The sequence below is a fragment of the Peromyscus eremicus genome, chromosome 7 (assembly GCF_949786415.1).
Source record: "Peromyscus eremicus chromosome 7, PerEre_H2_v1, whole genome shotgun sequence".
Lineage (NCBI taxonomy): Eukaryota > Metazoa > Chordata > Mammalia > Rodentia > Cricetidae > Peromyscus > Peromyscus eremicus.
In genome coordinates, this window is record NC_081422.1 from 91,145,629 (window position 1) to 91,161,998 (window position 16,370).

Sequence of the window (16,370 nt, forward strand, 5' to 3'; positions counted from 1 at the left end):
GAGCCCCGACTCTGGAGGAGACAGTATCACTAATCATAAACCATTTCCTCCTCCTCCTAAGTATGCAGCAGACAACACTTACCAGCCTTCCTTGTAAAAAGCGTGCAAGTTCTCGGGCCGAACCCCGGCCAATGGAATGCTAGAGGCAGTAGTTCACCCTGACCCTGGCCCATAAAGCACTGCGACACTGCCCTCCACGTTCCTACCTCTACCGCTGATAGGTACAAATGGGTGTGGCTGCCTACAGAACATGGGTCCCTAAGTCTCCTCCTTGAGGAGAGTCACCTCACCATCAGGAACAGCCAGTGTTGGACTTGTGTACAAAAAGTAATATTCCTAAGCCAGGCAGTGATGGTGCACGCCTTAGTTCCAGCACTCAGGAGGCAGGGGCAGAAGGATCTCTGTGAGTTCAAGGCCAGCCTGGTCTACTGAATGAGCTGCAGGACAGACGCACACAGAGAAACCCTGTCTCAAAAAAAAAACAGAAGAAAAAGTATATTCCTATCACTCTGGAGCTATGAAAGTTATCTGATTTGTGTTAACATAACCTTTCTTTAGTGTACCCTGCTAAATATCCACAGGACCCCTGACGCCTTTAACTGGGAGCAACCATGTGATCACCTCCTGACCAAGTGTCAGGGAAGTCTGCTCAGGCCCTCGGGGAAAATGTCTGCTTTCCTGATAAAAGTTACCAAATGTGGCTGGTCCCTCCTCCTTTCTGAAGCGGACAATGTTCCCAAGGATGGGCGATTCGCCCTGTACTGAGCAACCTCAGCACCCAGGGCCTTACCCTTCCACAGTTCCCGTCAACACTCAGGCCCACATCAGGTTCCTTGCCAGCCATCCCCCGAGGCAGAGGGGCTTGGAGCTGAGTGAGCAGCAGTGCTCAACAGATGTGCATGAAGAAAGGAAGAGAGGAAAGACGCTGCAGATGAGCCCATCCCTGTAGCCTGCAATAAACTGAGGAATGGGGGCGGGGCATGAGAACAGAAGCATCCCAGCAGCTGCTGCAAACAGCAGCCTCCTACCTTCAGGCGTGATTCCGTAGACCACTGAGGCAGGATTCCTTGCTACTCGCAGTCAAGGACACTCATCAAAGCATGCTTTGCACCACTCACCACCACCTAGTCCCTCGGTTTGTATTGAGCCCTCTTTCCTGACAGCCTGTGAAGAGTGAAAGCCTCTGAGATGGGCTGGGTGCAGCCTCCACTCTCCACTCCCCGGACACCGTGGGGAGACGGGCCCCTGGGCAGTCAATGTGCATACATGAGGGGCAGATGCTGAGAGCACACACAATGTCCTGGGGGGCTGTGAGCACGGAGCAGTGGACTGGGACCAAGGGGAGAAGTTCTCAACTCCTTCCTGGCATCCTGCCCCCAGTGTTAGGACTTCCCAAGCTGAGAGCGAGTAAAAAGAATGCACCATCCTTAGCTGAGCCGACTGCAATTTACCCACTGTAAGCAGTCGTTAAATACCATCAATTAATGCAGCTGCTCCAGGATAATCATCAGTCATTAGATCAAGAATGCACAAGAGGAGAAAATCAAAACTCAAATGCCGTGAACTCAGAAACGCCGGAGACAGTGGGGGGAAGCCTGGCTCCTTCTGCCTGCTGCATTAGTCAGCTTCTAAAATATACTTTCTCTAGAAGTCAGTCATTTTTCAGCTTGACGACAAAGCCAAAAAAATGAACCATCTAGGCCGTGACCTTGGATCATTAAAGTCCAAGCTTTGATTTTTTTCAGGTCTGAGTTTCCATTAAGAACTGGGATAGAGACAGACAGAATGGCGGCAAAAGAGGGCCCGGCTGGGAGACCACGAGGAAAACCAGAGAAGTCAGGGCTCCGGGCCAGAGAAGGTGCTCCTTTTTAACTCAATTCCCTGGACATGAATGAAATCATTTGCCATTTCTGCTGTCCAAGTATGAGGCAAGATCTTTTTTTTTTTTTTTTAAAGACAAAACCTCATTCCTTCCAAATTTAAGTAGTTTGAAAAAGAACAGAAACAAACAGGCTGCTCAGAAAGAGATATGGTTACCAGTTTCGCAGCAGAGAAGGTGTGCTAACCACACGCAGAGCCATCTAGGAAGCGGAGATTCCTGAAGAGTCATCAGCGGTTTCCCAGTGCACAGCCCATGTCCGGAGGTCCCGTATTAGCTCTGGCAAGGCCCAGAGTAGACAGGCCAGCTGCAGCCTGAGCAGGATGGAGCAGTTCCTAACCCCAAACCTATCAACAGTCTGTCAGGTTAAGAAGGCTTGGCTACGGCCGATGTAAGAGACCCAGTGGTCGGACTCCCTCCCTGCCTCTGGCTAGTCCACTGCCTGTTTCCAGAGCAGCTACTCACTCTGAGTGAGAAGTGGGTCTCCATTGGTTTGGAGGCTTCTAGGGCAGCTGAGGAGCCAATCTGGAACAGGAGTAGGGATAGCAGTCTGTCAACTGGGAGCAAGACTAATGCTGGGAATACTAGTAAGTGAGCAAATACTGGGCTTAAAGGTCTCTTGTCCCACTTCTCGCTAACGACATGCATCCAAGAATGAGTTAACATATTAACCACAAGCCTGCGTCAGACACAGGGCAATCAAAATGAGTTTTTAGTTTATTTAAACAGCTGGCAAGGTCATCACATGACACCAGCGTATACCAGCTGCAGATCACCAGCCTCTCCCTTTTTTCCATCCTAATTACTCAGCTGCTCATAGCCATGACAGGTGGTCATGAGCCAGGTAAGAGCCTGAGATGGCTCTTCACTGCCATACTAGTTCTTCACTGTGAACACAACCTTAGAACCCTTTCTTCCATTAAGACATACATATTTTGTCCATTATCCTATATCTATCCTCCTGGGCAAGGGGTATAGCTCAGTGGAAGAATGCTTACCTAGCACGCCCCGAGTTCAATCTCCAGCACCCACCTAAATATTTTAAAAGCTATTTCTATATCCATCATCTAAACAGTGAATGAACAGCAACAGCAGTTAATACTTGTTAAGTATCATGTACTGGACCCTTGGCATATATATTATCAAAGCTCCATAATACAACAAAGTAGGCATTCTCATCACCTCAATTTTATGAATAGGGAAACTGAGGCACAGAAGTTAAATAGCTTACTCAAGGATACAAGGTTAATGAGGGCACACCCAGGGTTCAAAGCCACTCTGGGCTTGGAGTCTCCATTCCTATCCACTGCACTGTGCTGAATTCCACAACCAGACCCAGCTCCTCAAGGAGAAGGAAGTCATCCACTGAGAACCTGACAGCCACAAATGTGGGGAGTTGTTCCAGGAAGTTAACAATACATAGGCTGTTTTGTTTGTCTTGCAGAATGGCCTGAGGAAAGCCAAAGCCCACTCACACCTGATGTAAGCAGTCCCCTGCAATTTCCAAAGGGCTGTGTCATCACAGCCGATTCTCCAGCAACTGTAGCAAGATTAGTCAAATCAATAAAGTATTCTCTGCTGAAGAGAGCTGAATTCCAAGGGAAGACTTTAATTGTGTGTGTGGGTGTGTGTGTGCGTGTGTTTGCCACCGCACTCAGTTCTAAGGGGAGGAAGACTTTTAACCAGCCTGAAGTCCCATTCCTCCTATATTCATTACTCCCCTTGCTATGACCAAATACTTGACAAGAAGCAGTTTAAGGGACGAGGGTGCACATGGGCTCACTGGTCCAGGAGATGCAGTCCATCGTGGCATCAGAAGCAGAGAGCTGTGAACGTTAGTGATCAGCTTACTGCCCTCTTTCGTTCAGTCCAGGACCCCAGCCCATACAGCCACACTGCACAGGAAGTGGGTCTTCCCAGGTCAACTAAGATCATCTAATAATCTCACACTGGGGTGCCCAGACGCTTGTCTCTTAGGCTTCTAGATCCTGTCAACTTGACAATCAAAACTAACCATCACACCCCATTTCAACACATATCAGACTTTCAGGGGTCCTAATGAGATTGTGGACATACAAATAGAGGCCTATTTGTATGGTACTAAAAACTTCTGTACTTGCCCAAATGTCTAATTTTTTTTGGTCTATATTTTTAAGGCAGTTCAAATTTATATCTCCCTAAATGTTACTTTAGTAGTAACATTTAAAGCATACGAGTTTACTTCTAAGCTTTTAAACAATTCTGCTACAACTTCAATGACTTTAGTGAGACTCAACTCTGATTTTAGAAGCAGTATTTTTATTCTATCTTCAGACTCTTCTGTGTTTGCAAATAATAAAATTAGCAAGATATTCATTTTATTTTATAGTTAAAATGCTCAAGATAATAACATTGTATCTCTAAAGATGTTGGATCCAAGAATGAGGTCAGCTTAGGGAAGCAAGCTGCCGTTCGTTCTTTGGAAAGATGGGTCTGTAAAAATCAAAGGGGGCAGAGATAAACAGCATTCAAACTCTGTGTAAATGGGATATAAATGATGCCTTTCCCCACAAGCAAAGGTGAAGAGAAGGGGAGAGGGGAGGTCAAAACCAAGCCCAGGAATCCTGCTCTTAGTCTGTTTTTTCAAGGCCTGGTTTCCATGCTATTGGCCACAGCTCTCTCTAAGGAAGTTGGTCACACATCATGACAGAGGGTGAAAGGAGATGACAAAAAGGTGCCTTGCAAACAGAAACGTGAATGTGAATGTTGGGGAGGTGACTGCAAGTATTAAATGAATTTCTAAGTTTCTACGGTTCCCTACCACCTGGAGGGTGCCGAAGAAAGGGCTGGAGAATATTTCAAGTCCTAAAACTCCAGAAGCGGGGAATTCGCCCCACAAACTGAAGATTGTGCTCTACTTTAGGGGTACCCCCAGCTCCCACCTGTTATGAGGTATCTGAGTTCCCCCAAACTCTCCTCCAACTCAGAGCTCCCGACACTGTATAGGGGCCACCAGCGTCCAATGGGGAAAGGGATGGAGGGATTCACCCATGGACGGAATACTTGTGTGGAGGGGTGTCCTACCCGAAAGGAAGCAATAGAGGCTGCCTCTTTGTTACAGGAACTACCCCACTAGGCTCATTCATGGGTATGCATGTGCGTGTGCGTGTGCGTGGTTTTTAATGTTAAATTCTTCCACACTATTGGGTCTTCCCTCCCTTCATAAGAGACTAGACTTTGGCCACAGTCAGAGGCTTCCCCATCTGAGACGGGTTAGAGAAGCCTCTGGCTCTAAGGATGAAGAAACACAGACTAGATTCTGGTTTTGGGGTGGGGGTCTTCTGGACCCCGAGCAGGCCCTGTGGCACATCCTTGGCTCACAGGCGCCTCCTTCCGGGCTGACTGGCACCACTGGACCCTGTGTACCAATCAGGTCCAAGGCTGCCTGGCAGGTCCAAGATGGATGCCTGGGAGGCCTCCTCCCTCCTACTAGAAGACTATTCTCTCCTTTGATCACTGAAGGCAGGAGCACAGCTGCTCTTCTAGACAATTCCCACAGCGTCTCTGGAGTGAGGTGGCTCCCCCCGGCCAGACCACAGACCAACCTTGCTCAGTGGACCACATCCCCAGGGGCATACTCCTGACACAAAAGCTTACAACAGTCAACTCTTTTCCCATCTGGCCATGTCCATTTCTTAGATGGCTTCCCAGGCCTTCTAAGAACCAGAACAGTGAGCCCAGCACACCTTTCTTTAGATCAATGGCTCATTTTTATTTATTTATTTTTTTTAAATCTCAGTGACTTTACTTGTAGTGGTAACCCCCACACCAGAATATGGGCACATTTCTTACCTACCAACCAGAGTCCTGTCTGGGACAGGGCTTGGAGCTGAAATCCCTTTACTGGATTGTCAGGACTCTGCTACTGTCCCATCGTCTCTCCTGCCCCCTCCACATAGCAGCCTCTCTCTCTCTCTCTCTCTCTCTCTCTCTCTCTCTCTCTCTCTCTCTCTCTCCTTCTCCCATTCTCACTCACGAACTGCAAGCATTAATTAAACCTCTTCTAGAAAACAGATTTTTACCAGCTGCAGGAATTCTGGGTAAGAGCCAAACCTGAAGACAGAGGCAGTCTGGGTGAGAAAGATAAGCTAACGACAACCAGGTGGTATTCTGAATTCTAGCTGTTCCCAGCTTCCGAAGCAAAGAGGACAGAGGCCTTGCAGTCCAGACCCTAGGTGTGCTCTTCCTCAAATCGGCCTTTCACAAGAACACAAGAGCTGAACTTTGTGTTCTCTGCCTAGGGCAAAGCCACCCTTGACAGACCAAAGCACATCCCCCAACACTGGAGTCCCTCCCCCAGCAGAACCATAAAACGCATTGCCAGAAATGTGCACAAAGGACCACTCCTAGGCTGCCACAGGAACCAGTTCTGGAGTGAAGAGCACCCACCAGAGTGAGAACATCACAACCTAAAGTGGCAGGCGGGGCTCTGCAAGGGACCCTATCTCCCCAGCAGCTTCCTCCATCAGCAGGCAGGGGCCACCAGAAAGCATGGTGCAGGTCTTTAATCCCAGCACTTGGGGCACAGAGGTAGGTGGGTCTGTATGAGTTAGAGGCCAGCCTAGTCTACATAGAGTTCCAGGTCAGCCAGAATAAATAAAACAAATAAGAATAATATGAAGAAGCCAAGGCCACAGCCCAGGGCCTGCAGGATACGCCTTGGTGGCATTCCAGAGTGTCCATTACTTTCCCATTCCCACCTCTGGGAGGAAGATATTTCCTCCTTCCTTAAAAGTCTGGTGTCTTCACTGAGGGACAGGACCAGCTGTCAGAGCCTGACTTAGAAACTGGACTTTCTATCCTTTCTCTGCCCCTTCATATCCCCTGTCCCACCAACACACAGTGAATCTGCCTACAGCAAGAAAGACTTGAACATTTATATACATACATATTCAGATCTGTTGATGAGAGAGTTTTGAAAACTGCAGCGCAGTGGAGAGCAAGGGCTGTGGACTCAAGACGGATGCAAGACGGGGGGGGGGGGTTTATTTTTTTTTTTCCTTGACTTTTCAAGACAGGGTTTCTCTGGGTAGCCCTGCCTGTCCTGGAACTCACTCTGTAGACCAGGCTGGTCTTGAACTCACAGAGATCCACCTGCTTCTGTCTCCTGAATGCTGGGCTTAAACAAAGGCACGCACCCGACTTTTTTTTTTTTTAAACAAACACTGAGTATCAGGCAGGGGGCACCTGGCCAGGTCCTAAGGTCACAAGGATATGTCCACCCCAATCCTGCAGGTGTTCCTGGCCAGATGAACTCCTGACAACGACCTATCACCGTGAGGACAAGAAGTTGTGAACATCGAAAGGGGCCTACTGAGCCCCACTGTGTCTTTGGCTGGTTATCTATTCAATGGCAAAGGAATATTGAATTAATAATGGAGCCACCAAATGAAAAACCAGGGATTCAGATAGGGCAGTTGGACAGTTCAGAGTGCTGTGCTCCAGGTGGTCCACTCTGTCACCCGTATCCCAAGGTATCTGTGACGGTGGGCTGGCCAAGAGCCAACCCTAAAAGAGAACTACCATTCACACGTTCTTTTTCTGAACAGACAATTAATTTAATCAAAGATTTAATGAAAGACCCCAGAAGGAAAGGGGTGAATGCACACACTGGCTTTCAGGCTGTCATCATGCCATCTCTGCCTCTCTCCAGGGACCGGGAGGCTTTCCAAGCCATCTGCTTTAAATCTTCTTCCCACAAACGTCCCGACAGGGCACCAACACCTCTGAGGAGGGGGCTGCCGCCAAGCCCGACCGACAGTTCCAGAGGGTAGGCTGGGCTCAGCACTGTCCACTCCACAGTTGGGGTCCACCCCCGGCCGGCTGCAAAGAGCAACAACTGTCCCTAAAGTGGTGGAACTCTTCCAGGGTGGACGTTCTTGGTCATTCACCCCTCACTTCCCTATCCACGCCAGATCTGATTCCAAATTCTCAACTGGTTTTACCTGTTGAATGTTTAGAAAACATCCTTGCCTTTCCACAAGACAGGGGCCACCCAGCAGAGGACAGTCACAATCCCCTGTGCTTCCCAGAGCCCAAGCGGGTGAGAGTTGGGATATGGCCCCCTTTTGCCCCTGCATCGCTAATCCTGCCTCATTCACAGGTACAACTGAAAGCCAGCCGCAGCCGCAAAGAAAACCTGCTCCATATTTGTGTGTGACAAAGCCGGCTTCTTTTTAGAAACAGCGACCTATCCAAGTTCACCAAGCAAAAGCAAGCAACGAAGTAACCACGTAGTCCTAAGCAGAGCATTGAGCAAGCTTAACCTGAACGCGCGGAATAGCCCTCGGCTGGGCCCAGGGCTCCGGCGCCGCGGGCTGCAGGTAGCCGGGGAAGAAGCAGCCCCACCCCCGGGGCAGGCCGTGAAGTTGCGGTCGCCTTTTACCTGGACACCGTAGCTTCAGGACAGCCGGGAGAAGGGGGATCCCAGAGCTCAGATTCCCGCTGCAATCGCGCGGTAGGGGCACGGGGGGGGGGGGTAGAAAGGGAGCCCGCTGGGGTGGCGGCGGGGACCGTAGGAGCAAAGCTGGAAGGGAGAGGCAGGCGACAGGCACCCGGGAGGAGGTAGGCGTGGGAGGACTTGCTGGAGAAAGGGGGTGTGCAGGCAGGCTTCTAGGGCGCGGGGCTGTAAAAGGGGAGGCAGGTCGGTTGGAGGGCGGGGACCCCCGGCTCGGGGAGGGGTATGGGGAGAGGTGGAAACTGGGGAGCGGGTAGAGAAGGGAAAGAGCTTGGTGGTGGGGTTCAGACCCGCTGCTTGGAAGCCCGCCCCTGCCTCCCGATCCCGGCATCGCGGACACCCCTCCGGGGTCGCCACCCGAGACCCTAGACCCAAGCCCACCCAGCCGGGAGCCTCAGAAGCGCCGCGAGCCTCACTCACCGCCTACGGTCCCGGCCTCCGTGGCTGCGCGGAGGGTTCTCCACGGCGGCCAGCTCCTCCTGGCGGGAGTGCAGGCGACGGTGGCGCGCGCAGGCCGCCGGGGCGCTGGGCGCTGGGATCCGCAGCGCCCCCTGCCGGGACCGCTACGCCCCTGCCCGGCCCGACGCGCTCAGTGCGCCCGGGAGCTCCGCCCCCGCAGGCGGCCGTGCGGGACCAGCAGGCTGCGGCGTCGGGCGCCCAGGGCCTCGGAAGTGGACACGGCCTCGGAGTGTCCAAACGGCCATCCGGACAGGCTCGGGCCGCGCAGCCCGGGGCGTGGACATCACGCGCACTCGGAGCGCCCAGGGCCTGGGCGCCTCCCTTTGCAGGACTTAGGCGGGGAGCCAGGGCCCCGGATACGGCTCTAGACCCGCTCCGGCCCTGGCGTGGGTGCTTTGGGACTGCGTGCCTAACCCTGCACCGCAGATCTAGTCGCCGGCGTGGGTCCCCGGGTGCCGCGTGGGTCAAACTGTCAAGATCCTAGCCTCCGAACCACCTCCAACCCCGCGCCTGTCCCGCGCTTGTCTTCCGGCGCGGGCCACATCCGGCCTGTGTCTACTCTAGACCGCGCGCTGTAGTTTTGTCCCTAAAGGCCTGCAGGCACCCTGGAGAGGTCGCGACCTGTGCAATCTCCGGAGGGCAGTTCCTGCATGGCCACAGGGCCTGCCGCTGAAGATCTGGGCAGCAACTAGTTCTGTAATGTTGTCAGAATCTGAAAACAGCCCCGTAGTTTTATTTGATCTGGGGTGTGTAGGTCATTTTTTGCAAATGTTGGAGAGAGGGATCTCACCCACAGCAATTGTCAAGCTTTTGTTGTCAGTTCCAGGTCTCCTGTGACTCCCCTGTGTGCCTCTTTCAACTGACCCCGGGCAAAACAGGTGCGATGAGCCACTATTTCCTGTGAGGTGTGGTTTGGAGGGAGCACATCGCTTGACTTTCCCTAACTCTTTCAGTAATAAATAAATCCAAACACTTTATATGTTACCCATGTTTCTCTCAACCTCCGATTTTCCACCTCAAATCAGCCCGTCTCACTAGATTCTGCTTCCCTGGTCTCAATTCCACTTACCCTGTGGTCCAGCCATCTGGAATGCCTTCTTCATCTGAAGCCTTGATGGCCAGCGGGCACTTGCCTGAGGACACTAGCTAATGCTATCCCTCTTACGTTATTACCCTGAAGCAGCACACCCTCCACCTGCCTATGCCTTGAATACTATTGACAGCCTTCCCCAATACATGAACACACACACACACACACACACACACACACACACTCCCCTTAAAAATCCTATCTGGGCAGGTCCTCAAGGGCTTCCACAATCCAAGCATCCTACCCAACATTCTCTTCCTTCCCTCTACAGACTCTGACAGTTCTGTACTAATTCAAATTCCGCTCCTTCACAAGTCACACAGGGCACTTTCTGCTGCAAATGTCAGACAGCCCTGTCCACACTAGCTCAACCCAACAAAAAAAATCAGAAACGAAAAGCTTGGGGCATGTCAGCTGCAGGCCTGGAACTTGACCCCAGACTCTAAAGGGACTGTAAGTCTCAGTTTCACTTTCTCTCAGGACCACGAGGCTTTCAGGACCACAGGAGGCTCCAGCAGACCCAGGCTCACAATTCTGCTTCCAGCACAAACCCAGCCTTTCTACCAAGCACCCAGGCAAGCCTCAGGCCTGGCTTTGTTCTTCCGGATTGGGCCCTCTGTCGGTCCTGTCTCAGAACCACGCTAACCCAGTTCCCTCTCTTGGCTGCTTTCTCACCCTTCACATGGAGTATGTGGGCACTCCTAGATCCAGTCCCATCACAGGGGGATTGAGAGGTGACTCAGGCACCACTTCTCTCTGAAATTTGCCACTATCCCACTTGACTGTGGCATTCTTCTGGAAGCGCACTGACTGGAGCGGATGCAGGCCTCCTCTGCTTGGATCTTCCTCCACGAAGCACTTGGGATTTCGTCCTCGCACCATCCTGCATCCCAAGTTAACTTGATGCCATGATCGCCTTGGCATCACACTCTCAGGATCGCTGGCCTCTTTCCTTCGTCCTCTAGTCCCTGAAGACTAAGACGTCCTCGCCATTCTGGAGGAAGCATCCCACCTCCTTTCCTGGGGACTTTGGAGGGTGGAAAGATTTATAGGGGAAGGGAAAAGGGAAGGTTCCTGTAGGAAAATATATACAGCCCACTAATCACATGAAATCTCCTCCCTCTGTGGTGATGAAATGGGGTACCTGTCTGAGGCAGCTGGAGCCACTTGGCTAACAGCTGGCGAGGCTGTGCCAAAAAGTGTAGCTCCCAGATACCCTCAGGCAGAATGGAGGAGCAGATTTCTCTCACGCTGGACACCAACAGAACACTGGTTATCCAACTACATGTTCCAAATATCCTCTACCTTCCTCCAAGTGAAGTAGAAATTCTGTGGCTCTGGCCCCGGCAACCAAGAGAGTCCTGACTAGGACAAGCCACCGGCGCGCAGTGTCACACTTACTCCTGCAAAACAGTAACTGTCATCATCATTGCTCATCTGCCAGAGCAGCAAACTGTGACAAGCAAGGTACCACTGACCCACAGCCTCACCCTCGGCTTTCAGTGGACTCCTTTGTCCTTGTCACACTCACCAGCCATCGAATGAACGCTGAGCCTGCCTATCTTGTGAAAATGGCGGGTCGTGCCTCCAAGTCATGAATATTCTGCAAGGCAGCACTCCTTCGCCCTAACCACCCCTGCTTGAATTCAAGCAGCTATCGGGCGGCAGATGATCACCTTCACGTCAATCTCGACTCTGGAGCGAAAAGCCTGCAAATATTTGCACAGCCTCCTTTGTCTGTGGACTTATAAGGACTGCTTTCTGTGTGTCCCCCCCCCCCCCCCCGCCATGGGGTGCCTAGTCTAGGGCAGGGCCTGAGCTAACAAATGTCCTCGCCAGGGGGGGTCTTCCTAGGGAGAGACAGGCTGCTTTATTGGAACCAGTTTCTACAATGCAAAGGCCTGGAGTGCCCACAATTTTGCCTTACAGCCAAATATATTCACCCCACAAAATATTTCTGTGTTGCTCACTAAAATGTTTAGAGGAGCAATATTATTTCAAAATTCTCCTCACCGTGGCTTTTGTTTCTCTGGTTAGAGCAAGGATGTTCACTTATTACAGGAATTTGGAGAAATACTAAGTGCTCAAAAATAAAGGTTAAGTTAGAAATTATTCAGGATAGATTGCTGTCGATTCATATAGCAGAGAACATTAGACTGACTGACATATTTATATTAAAACAGAAATTGTCCTGTTTCCCCCACATCTGCAACCCCAGCACCTTGGAGACACAAATATCTTGCAAAAGGTTCAAGGCCCTGTCTTAGGGGCCTGCAGAGCTGCCCTTCCTAACACAAGCCCATGTTTTAGACAGGCAGTCCTCTCCCGGCTCCAGGGTGGTCTGTTCTCATTTATGCATGCATGACTCCTTCCCCTACTGCGGCTCTGAGCCCTTCCCCCACCCCCAACAGGCTTATTACAAAAGCCCCTTCCCACTCCTGAGAGCAACCAGGGAGGGCGAACTCATTTTCCCATCTATCTGGGTGAAATTTAATTATAAAGTCAAATCTAGAAGAACAGAACACAAAATAACCACATTAAATAAAAATAAAAAGAGGACTCTGAAGCTGACCTTGAGCCAAAAGAAAAAAAAATCACAAAAAAATCAGAGTAATTCAATGAATCATAGATCTAAATATTCATTTTTGTCCTCTAAACTCAGGCCAACAGAAAGATGTTTCTAAGGACAAAAGAAACAAGCATTAGAGGAACTCACACAAATCGCATTTAGAAATCATAAAAGGACGAGGGCTGCATAAGCCTTTGATCTAAAACAGTGCCTAGAATAGAGTAAGCAGCACTTTATAAACGCTGGGTGAGGGGACAGATGGACCAAGGGTCCAGCCTTCTTATTGTACAGTAAGAAGCAAGTCAGAAAGGAGATGAGAAGAGATGAGGGACCCAGCAGGGATTTCCGCAGTTGATGGTGACGTGAACTCTAGCAACTAACTGGAGTTGAGGGTCCGTGAGAAAGGGTCGTGGGTAGGACTATAGACTTTCTCTTAGGGCCCACAGTAGCAAGATGGAAGCTAAAACAGAATTAAAATTCTGAAAGTCTTTGCCAATTCATGCAGAAGTCTGTGGCCAAAGAAGAGCACAGGCTTGCCCCCAAGTCACCCACAAAGTGAGATACTAAGGTAGTGAGGGCTAGAATCCAGGTCCTCTAGACATTCCAGGGCCCTTTCAGGGAACCACCAGGGCTTCTAGAATGAGAGCAAAGCAAAGCAACCCAGCAGCAGCTAGAGGACCCAAGCAAATTTGAGTTGAAACTTTATAAACCCGCATTCAAAGCCACTGTGTGTCCAGGTCATTGCATGCATGAGCATTGGCTGAGTTGTGTTCTGACATCCTTTGACTCCAGCCCAGGCTTCTCTGCTGAGCAATGGACCAGAACGTGCGATTGTTCATTCAGCGACTGCATTAGATCGTAAAGCACCACAGACCCTCATGTCCAGAGCTGCATTGGTGTTCCCTGTCTGGTGGGATAGCATCCCTGTCACCTTCCGTGGTCTGTATACTAGAAACGTGTGTCATGGTTGGATTATGAAGTATTGCCACAAAGGGCTCATGTGCTCATGTCCCCAGTTGGTATTGACGGGTGATAACATCACAGGGGTCTAATGTTATCAATGATTAACCCGCTGATGAGTCCATAATTGAATGGGCTACTAGGAGGTGGGCCTTAGTTGAATGAAATATGCTGCTGAGGTGTGACTTTGAAAGATGTATCTTTTCCTCAGACTGTTCTTGCTCTCTTTGCTTCCTGGCCACCATGAGGTAAGCAACTTGATTCTGCTCTGTCCTTCTGCCCTGACCTTCACTCCTGGCCATGACCCAGAAACGATGACCCGCCAACCATGGGCTGAATTCTCAAACCTGGGAACCCATGCGCATCTCTCCCCTTAAGTTCTTTAAAATTTCTTCCCTTAAGTTTTTTAAAAATCACATCTCCCCAGGAACAGAGTCACACAAAAGGAGCTTAATGGATAATTCTAGTAGCATCAGTTATTAGAAAAGTGAGAAACCTCCCCCGCCCCACGGTCAAAAGTAGTTAACCCAAAAAGGGTCCACATTCCCTAAACCTCTCCAATTTGTGACATGACTCTGCCCAACCCCTAGACATTCCTGAGCCCCACTGGCCAATCACATGGCCTGGTGAGGTTGAGCTCCCGCAAATGAGAAACAGTTGCCAGCTGTGCTAGGATGAAAAGACAGAGGCCATCTTGGCCAAGCATGTTCGCCAGCTCTGTTGGTGTTCTAACACACTCCCTTTGCAAAAAGAAGTTGCCTTGCTCGAGGGACCTTCACTTTGTGTGTTCTCTTGTGCCACGTGGAAATTACTCTTTTCCAACAATTACGAGGGCTCGTCCTGGATTTCAGATCCCTCTGGCAGAGTGTTTGGATCCCGTCCCTTAGTGTCCCAGGCCTTGTTGTCCTGGCTCCCAGGTGAATTATACTCTTTTAGATCAGTGATGATCCCAGGATTGAATGTTTTTCTACAACAACAGAAAAAAGGGCCCCAAGAAATACCAAGGAGACAGGGTAAGTCTTGTGGACAAGGCCAAGAACAGCAAAGTCCTCCTTGGTTGTCTAGTCACCCTAGAAGAAAGGGAATGACATGTCACTCACAAAGCAAATGTAGAAGCTCAGTCAGTGTCTTTCTTTGGTGACTTCTGATAAGCTCGTTCCCAGAAGTACCTAACACAGGCCACCACCCCACAAAGGAATCCATCAGAGATTGACTAAGCATTGGAAGGTGGAGTGAGGGAACCCTTCATTATGGGGATTGAGATTCTCTGATTGGTTACTGCTCATGAAACCAGGATGGGAAACAATTTAGCGAAAAAGAGAAGCAGGTTCTTTTGGCTAGAGGGGAACCAATTTCTCTGGCTGGCCCAGAGGCTTCCCCAACCTGTTGACTATACACACCACTCCTGCTTTTAAGGAGAGATTGAGCAATGCGGGAGAGACCTCCAAATCCCAAACTCAACACCTTGTCTATCTCAACATCACTCTCGGGACACGGATTCTCTCTTCTTGCCCTCTCCACCCGGTTCCCTTAGAGAGCCTGGGACACTTTCAATCGAGTTTAGAGGAAGAGAGAACAACCACGCCCTTGGTATGGTTAGGACCTACACTGCGGTAGAGCGTATGGCACCGTGGCAGTTACCTTTCATGTTACACAAAAGCACCATACAAGGCTACCAATGTTTTAAATCAGGGTTAACTACTTTTAACAAGTTGGTTTATAAGGGTCTAAAAATCCTGCCAATACAGAAGGCCACAGATTTGTCTGGTCTCAGCCCTTCCCACCTTTGGGTGGGACAAAATGATACCAAGGTCACGTCCCCATTGTCTTAATGTGTTTCCAGAGCAACAGCGCCACCTATGGGCAGCAGGTACACGATGGGTTTCATTCCTTTCGTTTTTTCCTTGGGTTCCCTTTCCTAGCAACTGCCTGTATCTATGGGAGGAGAGAACAAAACCAGATCTTGGCATTCACTATTTACAATTTGTGGTAAGACATATGGATTCCCTTTTTGGAGGTTGAAATCCTGGAATTCCTTCCTCTGTTTGTTTTGCTCTTGTTCAGTCCAAAACACCGAAGCCACATGGACTATCTCCTCCTAGATCCATGCTAACCTAACACAGGTGTTTATTTTAAAGGAGGGGAGGGGGGCAAATGTCCATAATCTGTGAGACGAGCAGATACCGTAGGGACTTGTTTCCTGGTAGGGGGTGGGCCCTTTTATCATGACTCTGAGTTTGTCACGATCAAAAAGTAACCATGTGGCTTTGTGACCATCTTAACTGGTGACTTCACCAAGGTGGAGACAGCCCTGTGGTTTGGCTGCCATCTTGGCGAGTGATGCCATCAAGATGGCAATAACCATGTCAGTTGACCCCCATCTTGATAGCATCATCAAAATGCAGATGACCAAATGATTTCAGCATACATAAAACTTCCCACTACTACTGAGCCCTCAGGCAGTCACCTCCATCCCTAGAATTTCTTGTGCCATGTCCCAGTCCTCTTCTCCTTTTTTTCCCCACCTTCCTGGATGCCTAACGGAATCAAGGAAATGGGAGACACAGAGTCGACGCCAGCTTGGACTCTCTTGCCAGTGGCAAGGTCAATGCATTTTAAAGTCACTAGGGAGGTGATACTAGACCTCCAGAGTGGGTCGTTTGGACTTGGTCTGATTTTGACACATTATTTTGCATTGACACATTTACTGGTTTGGGGAGGAGATGTAAGAGTTTCCCCGGCTATGTGCCCCTGACACTAGCCAGCTACCAAAGAGAGCTGACCCTGAAATGGCTGGACTTGGAAAGCTCCTGTGAATTTGCGTCAGTCCAGGAAGAACATGGGAAAGCACAGATCCCAACTGGCACCCAAAGGGTAGATTGCCAGGTGCCAGACAAGCTGCTGCCAGCGGGCAGCT

At 50.1% G+C, this 16,370-nt stretch overlaps 1 protein-coding gene across 4 annotated transcripts in view; it reads right to left on the reverse strand.

The window, feature by feature from the left end:
- Positions 1-8,919, reverse strand: part of Pxylp1 (2-phosphoxylose phosphatase 1) — a 66,725-nt gene extending 57,806 nt beyond the window's left edge. The window contains exons 1-2 of one of the 4 annotated variants that reach the window (XM_059268406.1): positions 8,796-8,908; positions 1,029-1,164 (exon numbers count right to left, since the gene is read on the reverse strand). The gene's annotated coding sequence lies outside the window, so the exon portion shown is untranslated. Of the gene's footprint in view, positions 1-1,028; positions 1,165-5,971; positions 6,113-8,303; positions 8,519-8,795 lie in introns of those variants that run through there. The other 3 variants (XM_059268405.1, XM_059268410.1, XM_059268409.1) reach the window with 3 other exon arrangements.
- Between the last annotated feature and the right edge of the window lie 7,451 nt (positions 8,920-16,370).